Source organism: Macrotis lagotis, chromosome 4, assembly GCF_037893015.1.
Source record: "Macrotis lagotis isolate mMagLag1 chromosome 4, bilby.v1.9.chrom.fasta, whole genome shotgun sequence".
Taxonomy (NCBI): Eukaryota; Metazoa; Chordata; class Mammalia; order Peramelemorphia; family Peramelidae; genus Macrotis; species Macrotis lagotis.
The window spans coordinates 39,347,482-39,363,789 of record NC_133661.1 but is presented as its reverse complement, the minus strand read 5'-3'; the positions used below and the strand labels follow the sequence as shown (position 1 = coordinate 39,363,789).

Sequence of the window (16,308 nt, the reverse complement as noted above, 5' to 3'; positions counted from 1 at the left end):
TGAACATAACCAAATAAACTAGAGTAGTTTTGGCTTTCATCAGCCTGTGACTGAAGGCGTACATAACTCTGAAAGATTAAGAACCCCTGGGCTAGATGATCTCTAAAATCTCAGACCATAGCTTTTGGAGCTTGAAGGAATTTCAGTAGTCAATTGGTTCACACTTTTTTTGCAACCCACAGTCACAGGACTAATCAACAAGAAAACTGAGATGTGGACATAAGTCTTCTACCTTCCCATGCACATGACTTTTCCCACTGTACTAAGATCTGCCACTGCTGAAAGTGGTCACGTAACTGCTGTGATTGGGGTGAAATCCAACCAAGCTTCAAGTTAGGTTCTATTTCTAATCTCCATTTCTAAACTGATGTCCAACCTGTTTTCCCTTCAGTGAATTTTGATAGGTAGGCTACTCTCTCTGCCCCCTCTTCATGCCTCTTTATTAAAGCATCCCCAGTCTCAAGAGAGGTCTTGTCCAGAATATCCTATTAAAATTTTAAAATGTCACAAATATGTTAGATATTTTCCTTCAACAATACCGAAAGGTTTTGTTTCCTCAAATCATAGCTTCCTAGGATAGTGCCATCCATCAATGACTTGAAGAAAGACTGAAAAAATTTGAGTCATCTCTGATCTTGGAGATGATATATTTCAAAGATCCAATGTGACACCTTCCAAATGACCTTCTGAATTTTCAGCTTTGAAGGACTCAAAGCTGTAGCCTGGCCATCCTTCAGTGTCCAGGCCATTTGTACCTCTTGCCAATACATGCTCATATGGACAAAATCTATCTGGCTATGGCTAGGTAATATCAGTAGCTTAGGAATCAGAAATTTTTAACCTTAGATACCCAAAGAAGTTTTCTGGGTGGTGGTTTTTTTTTAATCAGATACTGCTTGTGGATAATATGATTGGTGACATTAACAAGAAATCCAACAAATTGACCATTAAAGAGGTTTACTCAGCAAAACTGGGGAGAAGGGATTCTGTCCTATTTCAAAGGTTTTTGATTTGGGATTCTTATGGTGGATCTTCCCACCTATATTATAATGATATCCATTTGTCTATTAACATGCTGTTCCCCATCCAAAGGACAAGGTAAACTCCTTGAGATCAGGAATTGTTTTATTTTTGTACCTGTATTACCAGCGCCAAGAACAGAAGGTACATCATGCCATGAACCAATAGGCCTCACCCAACTGACAATGCCATCTAAATACAAATACAAGTTTTGTCTTCTGGCAAATATAAATCTCATTGTATCAACAGTCACAGCATGATACAGATATCTTGGAAGGGGAGGAAGATTTCCATGCTTTATGGAATTCTGTAACGTAGCTGCTAAGGCACCAATATCCTAGTCAGGAGGAGGCTCTCTTCCACTCCTAATGGATACCTGATAGCACTTTCCCTCCCCAAAGGAGATTATGACCTGAAGTAGAAATCCTGAGTCAAGAGGTCTTTCCCTTCAGAACTGTGAGGAATGCCAAGGTTTCTTGTGATGGTTTTATAGCACTAAGTCAGGCTTCATTGGATTCCACCAACAATTTTATGGCCCTTTGTCTCACTTCTATAAATGCCTTCTCCAAAATCTCACTGGAAGGATGGCTCCTAACCAACCCATGCATACAGACCTGCAAGTCTAGAGAGCTAATAAGCATGTATGATAATCTAATTCAATTTGCTCTTCCTTAAGACCAAACTTTGGAGGTTAAGTCATTAGCCTAATTCTATTTGTTTTTATTGAGGTCAAACTCTTAAAAGTTGTCACAAGGTAAGCTGATCTTACCTGAAATCTCATTCCTGTGCTGATTGATTCAGTGTTTGACACTCAATACCTTTTCTCTTTTTTTAATCAAATTTTTTGTTTTTTTTGCAAGGCAATGACTTGCCCAAGGTCACACAACTAGTTAATTATTAAGTGACTGAGGTTGGATTTGAACTCAGATCTTCCTGACCCCAGAACCAGCTCTATCCAGTGCACCATTAGCTATCTTTCAATACCTTCTCAATGCAGTTACCTATCCCATTTCAATCCAATAATCAGTGACATATTTCAAACTTTTTTTATTATCTCTTTGGATACTAAGATACTAATATTCATAGCAATCTTTTAATGAGTTTAAATCATTAATTCTGGACAAACTACTGACTGGGTTATAAAACAAAATTGTGGCTATTACTGTTGAGATATCAATTGTGATGCTTCTGTTAGATTGGAAAGCAGTTGTGGGACCAGAAATATACAAATATTGTTCTGGTTTTCATAAAGAAGAAATAATTGGAATTCTTTAAATTCAAAATTGATGAGGTTGATGTCAATTCCTAGAAAAATTCTAGAGTATGTTAGTAAAGGGGTGGTTTGTGAGTGGAAGCAATGATCAACATGAGTCAGCTTGGATTCATTAAGAGCAAGTCATGCCAGGCTAACTTCATTTTCTTGTTTGATAGGGTTATTTGACTGCTAGATTGGGAAATGCTGTAAATAGAGTATTTAATGAGGCATTTACAAAAAGTCTCAATGTGTTTTTATGGGCTTCTTGGAGAACTTGGGACTGAGTGATTATATAGTTAACTGAGTTTGGAACTGACTATCAAGAGGCAAAGAATAGTTATTAATAGGTTGATGCCCATTGGTGAGAAATCTCTGGTAGATTGTCCTGGGGATCTCTCCTTGCCCCTGTCATATTGAATATTTTATCAATGCCTAGGATTAAGCCATAAGCGGCATGCTGATTATCATGACACCAAACTGGTAGAATTAGCCAATATGTTAGCATAATTTGAATCTAAAAATTAGGTTGATAGATTGAAATAATAGAACACATCTCACAAAAGATAACCCTACTTTGATGCTTTAATGGAACTTTGTTCTAATTCTTGCAGGCACTTCATCCACCAGGAAAGATCACAAACCATCCATGGTTTCTTATCTCCTATAAATCTTGCTTGTTTCTTTCCATTTCCATGAGAATCTGTCTAATATAACTGGGCATGTAAGTGGGACAACGGATAGAGCACTGAACCTGCAATCTGAAAGGAAAGGTTGAATTACACTCGAGTCTCAGTCACTAGTTGTTTGAACTGTCATTTACTCCTGTTTTTCTCCTCACCTGAAAGTGGAAACAATAGCCTTCTTGCAGGTTTGTTTTGATGATCAAATGAGATAATAGTTGTAAAATACTTATTAAGTTCCTGGCACATGGGAAATACTATATAAATATTGTTTTCATCACCAGACATCTTCTTTTGAGTATCTTATTATTTTGGAAACATCAATTGAATTGACTCAGTCTTTGCATTTGCTATCCTTTGTTCATCTTACATAACTGGTCTTCCTTTCCTGGTCAAGCATATCATTCATAAGTTTTATGTCATTTCTTGAATCTACAATACCATTTTCTATATGCTTCAGCCTTCTAACACACATCATGAAGCATTCCATTGCCCTTTGGGTTACTTGCAGATTTGATTTTTCTGAGATCATGGCATTCACATCCATTTCCATTGGTTTACTATATCAACTGGATTCAAGATTGAAACTTTCAGTCTCTATCCTTCCTTGTGAGAATATATTAATGTTAAAAATATTCTTTTGTAGAGGGGACAGTTCAGGATCAATGAAAGAACTGCTCAATTAAAAAAAAACCCAACAGCTCATATTCCTCTTATTTGAATCTTGGCTCTGCTCTTTACTGTGATCATCGAAAACTTACTATTCTTATGGACTTCCCACTTGATTGCACTTCCTAACCATGGCAATATGTAGTCTTCATCCTATTGCTTTTTCTGTGTGGATTAGCATCTTGATTAATGTCTTATGAGGGACCATGGATCTCACGGAGGAAATGAGAAAACATACTGGTACTTGAATTTATCCACAATCATCTGCAGACAGTTAAATCTGAAGAATTCACAATCTACAGGGTATCCTTTCCAATTAGATTAGGCAGGAAATTGCTCATGACCTATGGTAAATCATTTTTGGCAAGCATATATTTTCCTGTTTGGTGCTTCCCTTGATAATGATAAGTGGAGGATTTCTGATCTGTTGTTGCACCTCAAATGCTTGCTACTTGTGCTTTGTTCAAGTCCCTTTGTATCTCTAGTTTTCAATTTCTTTATCTATAAAATCACAGAATAGGTTAGGAAGATGATCTCTCAGCTCTTAATTCACAATCAATGTTCCTTGTAATGTTTATCTAGAATTCTTATATGATTTAAATATATATATATATATATATATATATATATATATGTAAAATGTCTTATTGGAGATGTTCTATTTTGCTCTATTGAGTAGCAATCATTCGAACAATGAAATAAAATATAATCAGTTAATAAATAGAGAAGTATCTGATGTTTTTATTCTCCAATCCCTCATGCCTAGTTTTTGGACTACTAAATTGTGATCCATTGTCAAAAATTGTTTGTGACATTCTCACATTTTCATTAAAGTTATTGGTTTCTTGTATAGATTGTACTCAAAAATATTACATGATGAGAAAATTAGCAAAGGCATTGTGAGTAATTAATGTCTTCTTGCAACAAAAATAACAGCAACGAGAAAGCTAATCACAAAGCCTTTGACTCAGTTCCATACATTGTTTATGGGCTGGAAATATATAAAATAGATGCTTGTGAGAATGCTATTAAAACTGAAGTCTATGCGGAAAACTCTGCTCTATTTAAAACATTCCATCAACATAATAATGTCAAGAAAATTGGTTAAACCGTACTATTTTTCAGGGAAGACAATTTAAACCCATTATGCTCCTGCCTAGCTTTAAACATACTATCATCTCTCCAGTATAGAATTAAGTATGACTTCCAAATTAAAAAAGAAGTTAAATCCAAACATCTTATTAATTACCTGTTGTTCAGAGTTGACATTAACCTGTGTGGTTCCACTTAAAACACATGAAATGGCTTCTTTGTTTTGTGGAATCTTTCTCTGAGGAAATAAAAATATCGCTTGAATTTGATAAATGTAAAATTCTTAATTTATGCTGAGGAAGGACAGAGACTGAAGGTTTCAATCCTGAATCAAATCTTTTATACTGCCAGCACAAAGAGGTCAAGAAGACAGCTAAGGTTGGATGCATTAAAACCTTCTGGCATCTTGAAATCAAAGCTGAATGGGAAGAATATGTTTAAAACAATTAAAATTGATATAAAATCTGTCTTCATGTATATTTTCAGAACTTTAAAATAGAACATAATGGGTTTGTAAAATATTTTAATAGACATAATAGCAAATATTAATGAAACACAGGGTTGAACTTTCCTGGCCAAAAAAGGAGAGTTAATAGATATTCATAGAGCACAGACCCAAAAGTACAGAAACACTATTTTTTTTTTAGGTTTTTGCAAGGCAAATGGGGATAAGTGGCCTGCCCAAAGCCACACAGCTAGGTAATTATTAAGTGTCTGAGACTGGATTTGAACCCAGGTACTCCTGACTCCAGGGCTGGTGCTTTATCCACTATGCCACCTAGCTGCCCCTACACTATTATTTTTTAAGCAAAATTAAATTTTAGTTTTAGTTCCAAATTCTCTCTCACCTCCACCTGCTCAATATGTATAGTCACCAAAAGAAATGTCTGTATTAGTCAAGGAAAGGAAAAAAGAGAGGAGAGGGGACAGGAGGGGAGGGGGGAGGGGAGAGGGGAAGAAGGAAGAAAGAAAGGAAGGAAGAGAATGAAAGGAAGAAGGGAAGAAAGGAAGGAGGAAAGGAAGGAGGCAAAGGAGGAAGGATGAAAAAGGAGAGAGGGAAGGAGAGAGGGGGAAAAGAGAGAGAAGGAAGGGAAGGAGAGAAGAGAAAAAAATATGCATCAGTCTGAACTCTTGAGTTTATCTCCTCTCTTCCATTAAATGGGTAGCTTGTTTCATCATGAGACTGGAAATTATGGTTATTGAGTTCCCAAGTTTTATAAAATTGTTTTAGAAAATTTTTACAATATTGTTGCTGTTGTATAAATTTTTCTCCTGGTTCTGCCTCATTTCATTTTGGATCAGTTCGTAAATGCTTCCCAAGATTTTCTGAAATCATTCCCTTTCCATCATTTCTTTTATTAGTACAATAGTATTTCAACATATCATGTATAATAACTTGTTCAGTCATTCCTCAATTAAAGGGTCCTCCCACAATTTTGAATTCTTTGCCACCAGATAAAGGATATTTTTGTACATATGAGGCCTTTTCTTCTTTCTTTGGTCTCTTTGAGGTAGGGACCTAGTAGCAGTGTTGCTATATCAAAGGATATGTTCACTTTAATAGCTTTTGAGGCACAATTACAAAATTACTTGACAAAATCGAGTATGTCCATGCTTGATTACTAAGTTCAAAGGCTCTTCCTCAGTCCTTATCCTCTCTAACCACATGAGGTAAAGAAAGTTTCTTGAAATTCTCTCTTGTCTTGTTTTTGGTGACATGACACCTACTTCTCTGTCCCCTCTTCTCCTTCCCTCTTCCCCATATATTCAGACCTTCTGCAACATTGTGTTCTGCATCTCTTTCTCATCACTCTGCATTTTCTATTGGTTTTATCCAAACTTATTTCTTCAATTCTCATCACTCTGAGGATGAGTCGCAAAGGTATTATCTCTAGTTACTTTCCGAGCTCCAGATCCACATTCCTTAATGTTGTCAAAAGACCTCTAGAGACCCAGCTCTTCTGCCAGCATTGTAAATTCAAAAGATGTTTGACAGTCCACAAATCTTAATTCCTCATCTTCCCTCTTAAACCATCCTAGTGTTCTTTTTCTCTTACTCTTACTATCATTTTCTCCCTTTTCTACATTATTTTGGTTCTAAGCATAGTAGCAATCAACAAAAATAAATATTGAAATGCACAAAAGGATAAGAAAGATGGAATACAAAACCACAAATTCTTTATTTTTAGATTTTTGCAAGGCAGTGGGGTTAATGGCTTGCCCAAGGCCACATAACTAGGTAATTATTAAGTGTCTGAGGCTGGATTTGAACTCAGGTACTCCTAACTCTAGGGCCAGTGCTCTGTCCACTGCACAACCTAGCTGCCCCAAGATTAGCTTGGTATTTCTTTCCATATCTTCTAGTTGTATATATTAACCCCCAATTTTTCTGTTGCTACCTTTCTAATCATTTTTATATCATTGGGGTCAGGATATATATTGTTCTGATTTCACTTGCTTCATTTTGCATCATTTCAAATAGATATTCCAGAATTTCTTTGAAGTCTTTCCACTTTTAATTTCTTACAGAACGATGCTAGTCTAAAATATGTATATACTATAATTTGTTCGGCTCTTTGCTAATTGGTGGTCACAGGAGTTTGTCTGTAATTGCCATGAATGCTGACAGAGCTAGGTTCTCTTTTCCTTTCAGAATGGATTCAATAGGAGGCAGAGAGCTGGCTTAATGTATATAGAGTGTTAGACCCAAGTTAAAATATGGCCTCACTTATTAGCCTTGTGACCCTGGTCAAGTCACTTAACTTGTGTTTGTCTTAATATACTGGAGAAGGAAATGGAAACTCCATTGTCTAAGAAAACCCCCTGGAAAGTATGGTCCACGGGGTCATGAAGGGGCAAATATAACTGAGCATCAACAAAGTGGATTCACTGGGTCAAAGTTTGTGAACAGCTTGGGAGCACCGGCACCTTACTATGCTGCTAGTCAAAAAATATATCAACTCATAGAACCCCCAACAATGCCTGTTTCTTCATAAACTGGCCAATATGGGTTGTTGTTAATCTTTACTATCCTTCACACTTTAATGGACACAAATTGTTATCTTCAAGTTGTTTTCATATGGATTCCTCTGATTATGAAACTTTATTTTTTAGGTGGTTAATGATAGTCTTCCATCTTCTTTTGAGAATAGCCTGTTCATATCTATCCCCAACCGTCAGGGAACTACAGTCTAACCTTGCCATCTTCATTCACAGTGACCCTCCATTTTGGCTGTCCAGAGAGTTTCCTTTGTAGAAAGTAGTCATCGCTTCACTTAGAGTGGTAACATTGGATTGGATTTGTCGAATGTGATCACAAAGTATTTAACTCTCGATAGATATTACAAAAAGACTGATATCTCATAACAGACTCAAAGGTCCCATGATGGGCTATATCATAGGATGTCATTCAACAACATATTACCAGACAGGCAGAAGAAATAGTTGTCATTAGAATTTGTTTATGATGATTCAAGGCCACGTCTTTGCCTCTAGAAATGACAAGAGGTTTCACTTTAGGGATCAATGTGGATTGTAGATTATTCAAAGAAACTTGAATTTACACTTACAAAAGAATAATAAAATTTCCAAATGAATTTCCAAGTGTTCAAAATGTGTGGAATATAGAGAAACAATAGAATTTGTGCAACACATCACTGAAGGCTATAAAAATAATTTAACACCTACTGAACATCTAGCAAGACATGAGCCGATGGCTAGAATTATATACCAAAAGCTCATTATCTTTTATGGATGGACATATGACAAATCACCATACTACAAATACAGACCTTAAAATATTCTGGAGAACTAAACCAATAAATTGAACTGGAATTGGATCATCATCACAGACTGAACCATTGCTCATAATTATCCAGGCATAACTTCCATAAAAATTTAGGAAAGGTTTTTAATAAATGATGCCATTTTAAATACTCATAATCTCCAACCTACCTGGAATGAAAAGCTTTTAAACTATAAAAGACCTAGCAAGAAGAGATCAAGATCATTCAGGAATGGGAAGCTATATATATATTATCCATATTCCATTTGCTACTGAAGTTTATATTATGCAGTTTTTCTGTGATCTTGCAGAGGTGAACTTATATCTTAAAACTTTATTCATCTCAAAAATATTTATTTTATTTACTTGTTCACTGATCTGCAGAATATTAAATATAACAATAATAAAAGAATAATGATTCATGACAAGATTGGTTCTAGCTGAACCTCCATGAAAATGATGAGAATGAGGAATAATAATGATAATAATAATAATAATAATAATAATAATAATAATAGAAGTACCCATAGATTTATGGAAATGGAGGGGCCTATGATGGAAATTTAGAACTACTTGCTAGAAATTACAAATGAGTTATAACAGACTTAGTGATCCATATAGATTTTTGTAAAGAAATGAAAGTATTACGGGCTACAAAACTTTAGTACCTAGGAAATACAGAGAAAGGAATGATGTATGGCTAGAATTGTGTAATGGAAACTCACTATCTTTCATTAAAAATCCCCATTCTACAAATATAATCCTCAAAATATCTTAGAGAATTCAATCAAATACCTTTACTGAATCTGTACCAAGTCTTCAGGTATCCTTTCTTATTTCTCATGTAATAATCAGACCCTGAGAAGTTGAATCCAAATATGTTGACTCTACTAGCTTTGATGTTGGGAAAAAATTGTTATGTAGATGATGACAGAATGATCTATTTCAAATAAATCCAAATTCAAAATTACTTATTTTTTGAATTTCAGCTATAAATGATCAAAGAATATTTTGATTTATATGAGTATCACAAAAAACTTTATACAGAATATTTTTATACTGTATTACTGCTTTTTAATGTTTTATGAAATGATTTTGCATGTAATCTCTCATTTTCCTTAGTAATGAGCTTGTATTCTAAATTGGTGGAAATTTTGGCTATCACATCTCTTCACTTGGCAAGGAATTTTATTGGTTGAGATAGTTTTTTGTTCCTTATGACCTTCTTGTTATGACAACTGCTTTGTACTGGTTAAATTGCTCTAAAAACGGCAATTATCTCGGTCCGAGTCTCTAATTTTATTCATTTTTCCATCTTTTTTCAATTGACAAATTATTTAAAGAGGTTGAATTCATGCTATTGAAATTATTTACAATGTATTTTTCTCATATGTTTACTTTCTTATTATCTGGTATTAATTTGGACTTTTATTTTAAACAAGTTCATGATAAAAAATGTTCAAAGACCTCTGATTTTGAAGTGATTCCCTCACTGATAGTATTTTTGGTTCATTAAGATAAAATCAATATACTTTGTTGTGAAGCTTTTCAGTGCTGTTTGAAATACCTTCTGACTTTCTTCTTGAAGTAATTATTTGTAATATATAGTTGTGAAACTTCCAAATAATCTATAGTAGTACATTAGCTATTTCATTTCTTAATCCCGAATTACATTTTCTAAAATATCCATCCATCCATCCATCTAATCATCCATCTTTCCATACTTCCATCCATCCATCCATCCATCCATCCATCCATCCATCCATCCATCCATCCATCTATATACACATACACACATATATTAGCCATGATCTTTTGAGTGCACTTTCATATTGCTGTTACTAAATAGTGAAGTCCATGTTGATTTGATTTGGAGGATCTTGGCAAATCAATCATTAAATATTTTTTCCTTCCTTATCCTTTTTTTTGTGAGGCAAAATGGTTAAGTGACTAGCCCTTCCTGATGCTTTCTAACAGATGTTGGCTCATAAGCTAAAAGATAGTGCCTTTACTTATTCTCATCATGAATATTATGAGATAGGGTGATCAAATGTTCTATGAAAGGATGTTTCTTTTTACCTTTGTGTGTGTAATGGAAATAACTCTACTAGCTCTAACGAGGGAAAAGTATTTATTCAAGGATTTCTTAACCTGGGTCTGTGTACTTCAAAACATTAATAACTACATTTCACTATTAAGGATTACTTTTGTAATTCTATGTATTTAAATTGATGCATATGAACACATTTTAATAAGTGGTCTATAGGTTTCAACAGATGTGAAAGGAATTTTTAACACCAAGATGTTATCTATACAATGAAAATATTGCTGTCTAATTGGGAGATTTTATTCTTGAGTTTCCTAATTCTCAGTTTTCCTAAATTGATTTTGGGATTGAAGGATTTCCCTGCTCTGCTCCCAATGTTTCCCAAATTCTGTGGCTACGCCCCACCCCCTCACTTTGGCCTACAGAAGCAACTTTAATCGACTAAGTTAAAGTTTCTTATATTTTCATTCAGTTCAACAAACATATTGCCTTGGTCAGGTATGGGTTTTAATAAGAAACCCTGAGGACCCTGTATCCTGGGGAAAACCAGTACCATCTTGAGAGTCAGTCTAGTATCTAAAGAGGAAAATTTGGTGTTCGTTTTTGAAGACTATGTAGATTAGTGACTGAATGGGATGTCTGAGGACTTTGATTTGAGTCTCATCTCTACTATTAACTTCCTTTCAGATGTTATTTCCTTGTCAAGACCTTCCCTGACCTCTCTCTCAACTGCTTATCACTGTTAATGATGCTCTCTCTCTTCTTTCCAAAATAACTTTGTATTTGCTTATCTAGAGGTAGTTAGGTGGTGAGGTAGACAGAGTATCTGACCTGGAGTCAGGAAGAACTGAGTTCCAATCTGACCTCAGAAACTTCCTAGCTGTGTGATCCTGGACAAGTAACCAAACCTCTCTCTGACTCAGTTTCCTCTTCTTTAAAATGGAGATGAAAATAACAGTTACCTCTTAGAGTTGTTTGGGGGATCAAATGAAACAAAAATAGTAAATTGCTTTGCAAACCTTAGGGTATTATTTAAATGTTAGCTATTTCATTATCTCTATAAATGTTGTATTCTTCCTGTGCAATACAAGTTTCTTGAGGGTTTTATCTTCTTGTCCTTGATGTTTAGGCTAGTGGCTTACTTAGCAAGTGTTTATTGAATTGAATTGTTGAATTGTATGACCCTGGACAAATCATTTAATGTCTCTGGTTCTCAGTTTCTTCATCTGTGAGAAGAATTTGATGAGATCTAAGGTTTCTTCCAGTTCTTCACACACTTATCCCCTCCCACCAGCTCTGCTTTGGGTCATTAATGAGCTTCATTGGCTTGAGGCTCTACTTATGCTCATGACTGGAGCATCAACTGGAAAAGAGATAGAAATGGAGAAATATGTCATTACCAATTTGTACCATTTATCTGGCACTGGCAGGTATCGCTTGTGGTCATAAAATATGCCTTGTTTTCACCATTCGATTGCAAGTTCCTTGAGGGAAGAGAACCTGAGTTTTTTTTGATACCAAACAGTGTTTTTGAATGATAATATCATAAGGAGATTTCAAAGGCCATATAGTCCAACTCTCTCATTTTGCAGCTGGGGAAACTGAGAGCTAAGTTGAGTAACATATTCAAAGTCAGATAAGGAGTTATTGGCAGGGGGGTAGAATTTGAACCTAATCTTTTAACTCCAATGTCAGTGTTTTGTTTTCTGTTTTATGCTGCCGCAAACACAGTATGTGTAATGAGTTTCAGTAATAGTTGTCCTTTGTATTTGAAGAGAACCACACCAACTGTTAATGGTGGCATGATTAGCATATTATTTTTGTTATAATGAGAAGTATGTTGTGCAAAGATATCCTTTTCACTTGCCTTTCCCAGAACCACTTTATTCCATGGCCTTATTTGATAGGAAATAGAACTTCTGGTGATGGTCTGGATGCTCAGGCAATTCTTGATCTTTGAATATGATTTCTCCTGTCTCACAGAGCCAGTAATGCTGGACAAAGCATCAGTATGTGATATCTGGTGACAAAATGATGACACATGCTATATCCAAGCTTGTCCCTCACTGGGGATAATTCATCAGTATGAATTTTTCTTGCTTATCAGTGAGTCATCTTGATATTTCAGTAATGCTGGACTGAAACAATAGGGTACATCCAAATCTGTCTCTCAGTGGACTAGTCCTCAATACGGCCTTTTCTCTCAGACCTTCAACCATACTCCCAAAGACTTTGGTTTCTCAGAAGCTGCTTGGTGGGGGATTCATGCAAATAACACTGCTGGATTTCTAATAGACATCATTTATGTTTGGAACTCTGACAATAACTGATTATCTTCGTTTATGTATATACAAGTATGACAATAAAAAAATGGGAACAATTTCTATATACTTAGCAAATCATATTATCTCATTGGTAATTGACTTATCAGTTTTTTGATTTCAAGAGATTTCCATTAATTTAGGATTAGTCTGGTGCATTTGGCCCAGGAACATCTCATGGATGTTACAGTCTCTGAAAGAGTCTTTCTGGTCCACAGGAATATTCAATTCTTGAATCTATTCTGCACAACTAGATAAATGCCTTTTAAAATTTTATTTATTTATTTATAACATTTAAAAAGAGTTTTGAGTTTTCTTTCTCTTCTGCCTTTCCTCCACCCATTGTGAAGGCAAGCAATACAGTATTAATTATTCTTGTGAAGTCATACAAAACATTTCCATATTAGCCACATTACAAAAAAAAGCAAGAAGCATAAAACAGTGAAAAAGATATCCTTCATTATTAGAGACTAATTCTCTCTCTGGTGGTGGAAAACATTTTTGTCACTGGAGTTGTCTTGGAGCTTTTTATTTTGATCAGAGTAACTAAATCACTCATACAATATTATTGTTACTGTCTAGAATATTTTTCTGGTTCTGCTCATTTCACTTTGTATCAGTTCATTAAGTCTTTCCAGGTTTTTCTGAAACTGTCTTGCTCATCATTTCTTGAAGCATAAAAGTATTCCTTACATTCATAATACTACAGTGTAGACATTTAATAATTGTTGGTTATATTGAATTGAATAAAGTGGGTTGAGCCATTCCTCAACTGATGGGCTCCCCCCATTTGCCACTAAAAACAGAACTGCTACAGATATTGTTGTAAAGAAATTGAGATACAGATCTAGTAATAGTATTACTGGGACAAGATAAATGCTCCTTCAATGATTTTTATGCTCTTGGAAAGGAGAAACCTTTGGAGTCTTAGATATCTAGGAAGAAGAAGAGAGCAAGTGACAAACTGAAAGTCATGGTGTTCTTTCACTAGTATGAGATTATGGTTGAACAAGACTCTCAGGTCATCCCCTGCAGCGGGGCAAGGGGGCAAGAAGAGGCTCCCAATGAGAAAAAAACTACCAAGTCTCTTGTTTTTGCATTAAGGCTACAATTGGGTGTAGATGAATTTTCTTTACCTCTAATTCCTGCTGTTTTTGCTTAAACTTGATCCATTGATTTTTTGAGTAAGTGGATCTTGGATGAAGATAAGGATAACAGAAGTACTAAAAGCAGATCAAGGGACAGACTTGTGGCGCAATCTGGAGATTCCACATCATTGTTTGCTTTTATCTCCAATAGACTGATGATACTATGAGTTATGACCTAGCATGTACTCTCTGTTGGGAAGCTAGGAGCAGCAGGCTGTCAATGAACCAGCACTGTCCTTGCTGCAATTCTTCTGCATTGTTCAGGGGAAGAACTGTTGCATACCTCTCAGGAAGGGGGCTTTGGCAACCCTGGATGTAGGGGAAGCCTTAGAAAGAGACTATTGGACACCTGTAGAAAGAGGGAATTTGGCACCAGATTACATCATTAGTGCTGAACAGTCTAGCAGCCTATTTGTTCACAGTCAAATCTAGCCTGACTCTTGGAGTCAGTGCCATAGAAACTTGACCTTTTTGGATATCACAGTCAGAATTGTCTGCCCCCGAGGAGACACTCTCAGGAAAGCACAGGAAGTTCATAAAACCTGGCATTTATAGCCCTCTAAAGTCTGACTTCTATCTACTTTCCAGATTTAATTCACATTATTTCTTTTTTTTTTTAGGTTTTTGCAAGTCATACGGGGTTAAGTGGCTTGCCCAAGGCCACACAGCTAGGTAATTATTAAGTGTCTGAGACCGGATTTGAACCCAGGTACTCCTGACTCTAGGGACGGTGCTTTATCCACTACGCCAGCTAGCCGCCCCACACATTATTTCTTAATCTGTATTCTATCAGTATTTGGTTAGCTCTCACCAAGTGCCAAATGTATTTTACATTTCCTGATAGACCGACCAAGTTCCTCAAACTCTGTGTCTCATGTCTTGTCCCCAAATTTTTGCTATTATCTGTCTCCTATTCCTGTAATGAACTCTCTCCTTACCTTTGCCTATTGGAATTCTTCAAAAATTCTTTTTACTATGTCACAATGTCTTTTATTTTCATACTACCATCTACTCATAGAGTAGACATTTAATAATTGTTGAATTGAATAAAATGGGTTGCAACTTCCATATGGTAGGCACTTAATAGTTACTTAATAATTATTCCCATCCTTCCTTCCTTCCTTCCTTCCTTCCTTCCTTCCTTCCTTCCTTCCTTCTTTCCTTCCTACCTGATTTCATTTCTTCCTTCCAATATTTCAGGTTTGTCATATCATACTAGCATATGTAATGCTTGAAAAATACCCAGCTACCACCTTATTGTGACTTCCTTTAACATTCTAGACCTTGACAGACAGATCACCTGCAGAGGTTTTCCTCTTCCATAGATTTGGAGTCTGGTTCTGGAGATTGTGTCATACTGGAAAGAAATAATCCAGTACAAGTGACAGGTGTTATATTGTATTTCAAAATGGTTGGACTTGTGCTAGACTCTCCCCTCTCTCCAGAGTCAATAACTCTCTTTGCTTCTTGACCACATGGTGAACATGGTTTTTACTATTACTAGGGAGCTTTGTTTATCTTATTTCAGACTCTGCTCTGACAGAAAATTCTTTTTTTTTTGTTTTTGTTTTTTGCCAGGCAATGGGTTTAAGTGGCATGCCCAAGGTCACACGGCTAGGTATTGTTAAATGTTTGAGGTCGGATTTGAACTCAGGTTCTCCTGATTTCAAGGCCGGTGCTCTATCCATGTGCTACCTAGGTGCCCTGAGAGAACTCTTAAAATGCAGGCAGATGGGCTCTTCATTTATGCCTGATTAATTGTTAATTCGTATTTTGTCAATAAGTTAAGAAATCAGTCACTGTACCCATCTGCCCTATTCCACTTTCCTTGATACCAAGGAAAGCAGAACAGAAAATGGTAAGAAACTGCCAGTTTTTAAATTTTCATCCTAAAATGGTTAATAGTCTGCACCGTAGTCTTTCTTAGAATTAAGTGGCATGGCTAGGTGGCATAGTGGATAAGCTAGGTGGCATAGTCGATAAAGCACCAGCCCTGGAGTCAGGAGTACCTGGGTACAAATCCGGGTCCAGACACTTAATAATTACCTAGCTGTGTGGCCTTGGGCAAGCCACTTAACCCCGTTTGCCTTGCAAAAAACCTAAAAAAGAAAAAAAAAAAGAATTAAGTGGCATGAACTCCAGGCCTGGAGTCAGGAAAACCTGAGTTGAAATCCAGTTTAAGACATTTAATGACTGGGTGGCTGAGGGCAAGTCATTTAACCTGTGTCTCCCTTAGTTTCCTCATATGTAAAAGGGGATTAATAATAGAACTTACATCAAAGAATAAAATAA

General features: G+C 35.9%; 1 long non-coding RNA gene across 1 annotated transcript; it reads right to left on the bottom strand.

Moving 5' to 3' along the window:
* Positions 1-2,867: 2,867 nt before the first annotated feature.
* LOC141523032 (uncharacterized) lies at positions 2,868-14,920 on the bottom strand. Its single transcript, XR_012478312.1, has 4 exons — positions 14,828-14,920; positions 14,005-14,365; positions 4,874-4,954; positions 2,868-3,033 (listed from the first exon to the last, which is right to left on the bottom strand). It is a non-coding gene; the product is annotated as an uncharacterized LOC141523032 (long non-coding RNA).
* Between the last annotated feature and the right edge of the window lie 1,388 nt (positions 14,921-16,308).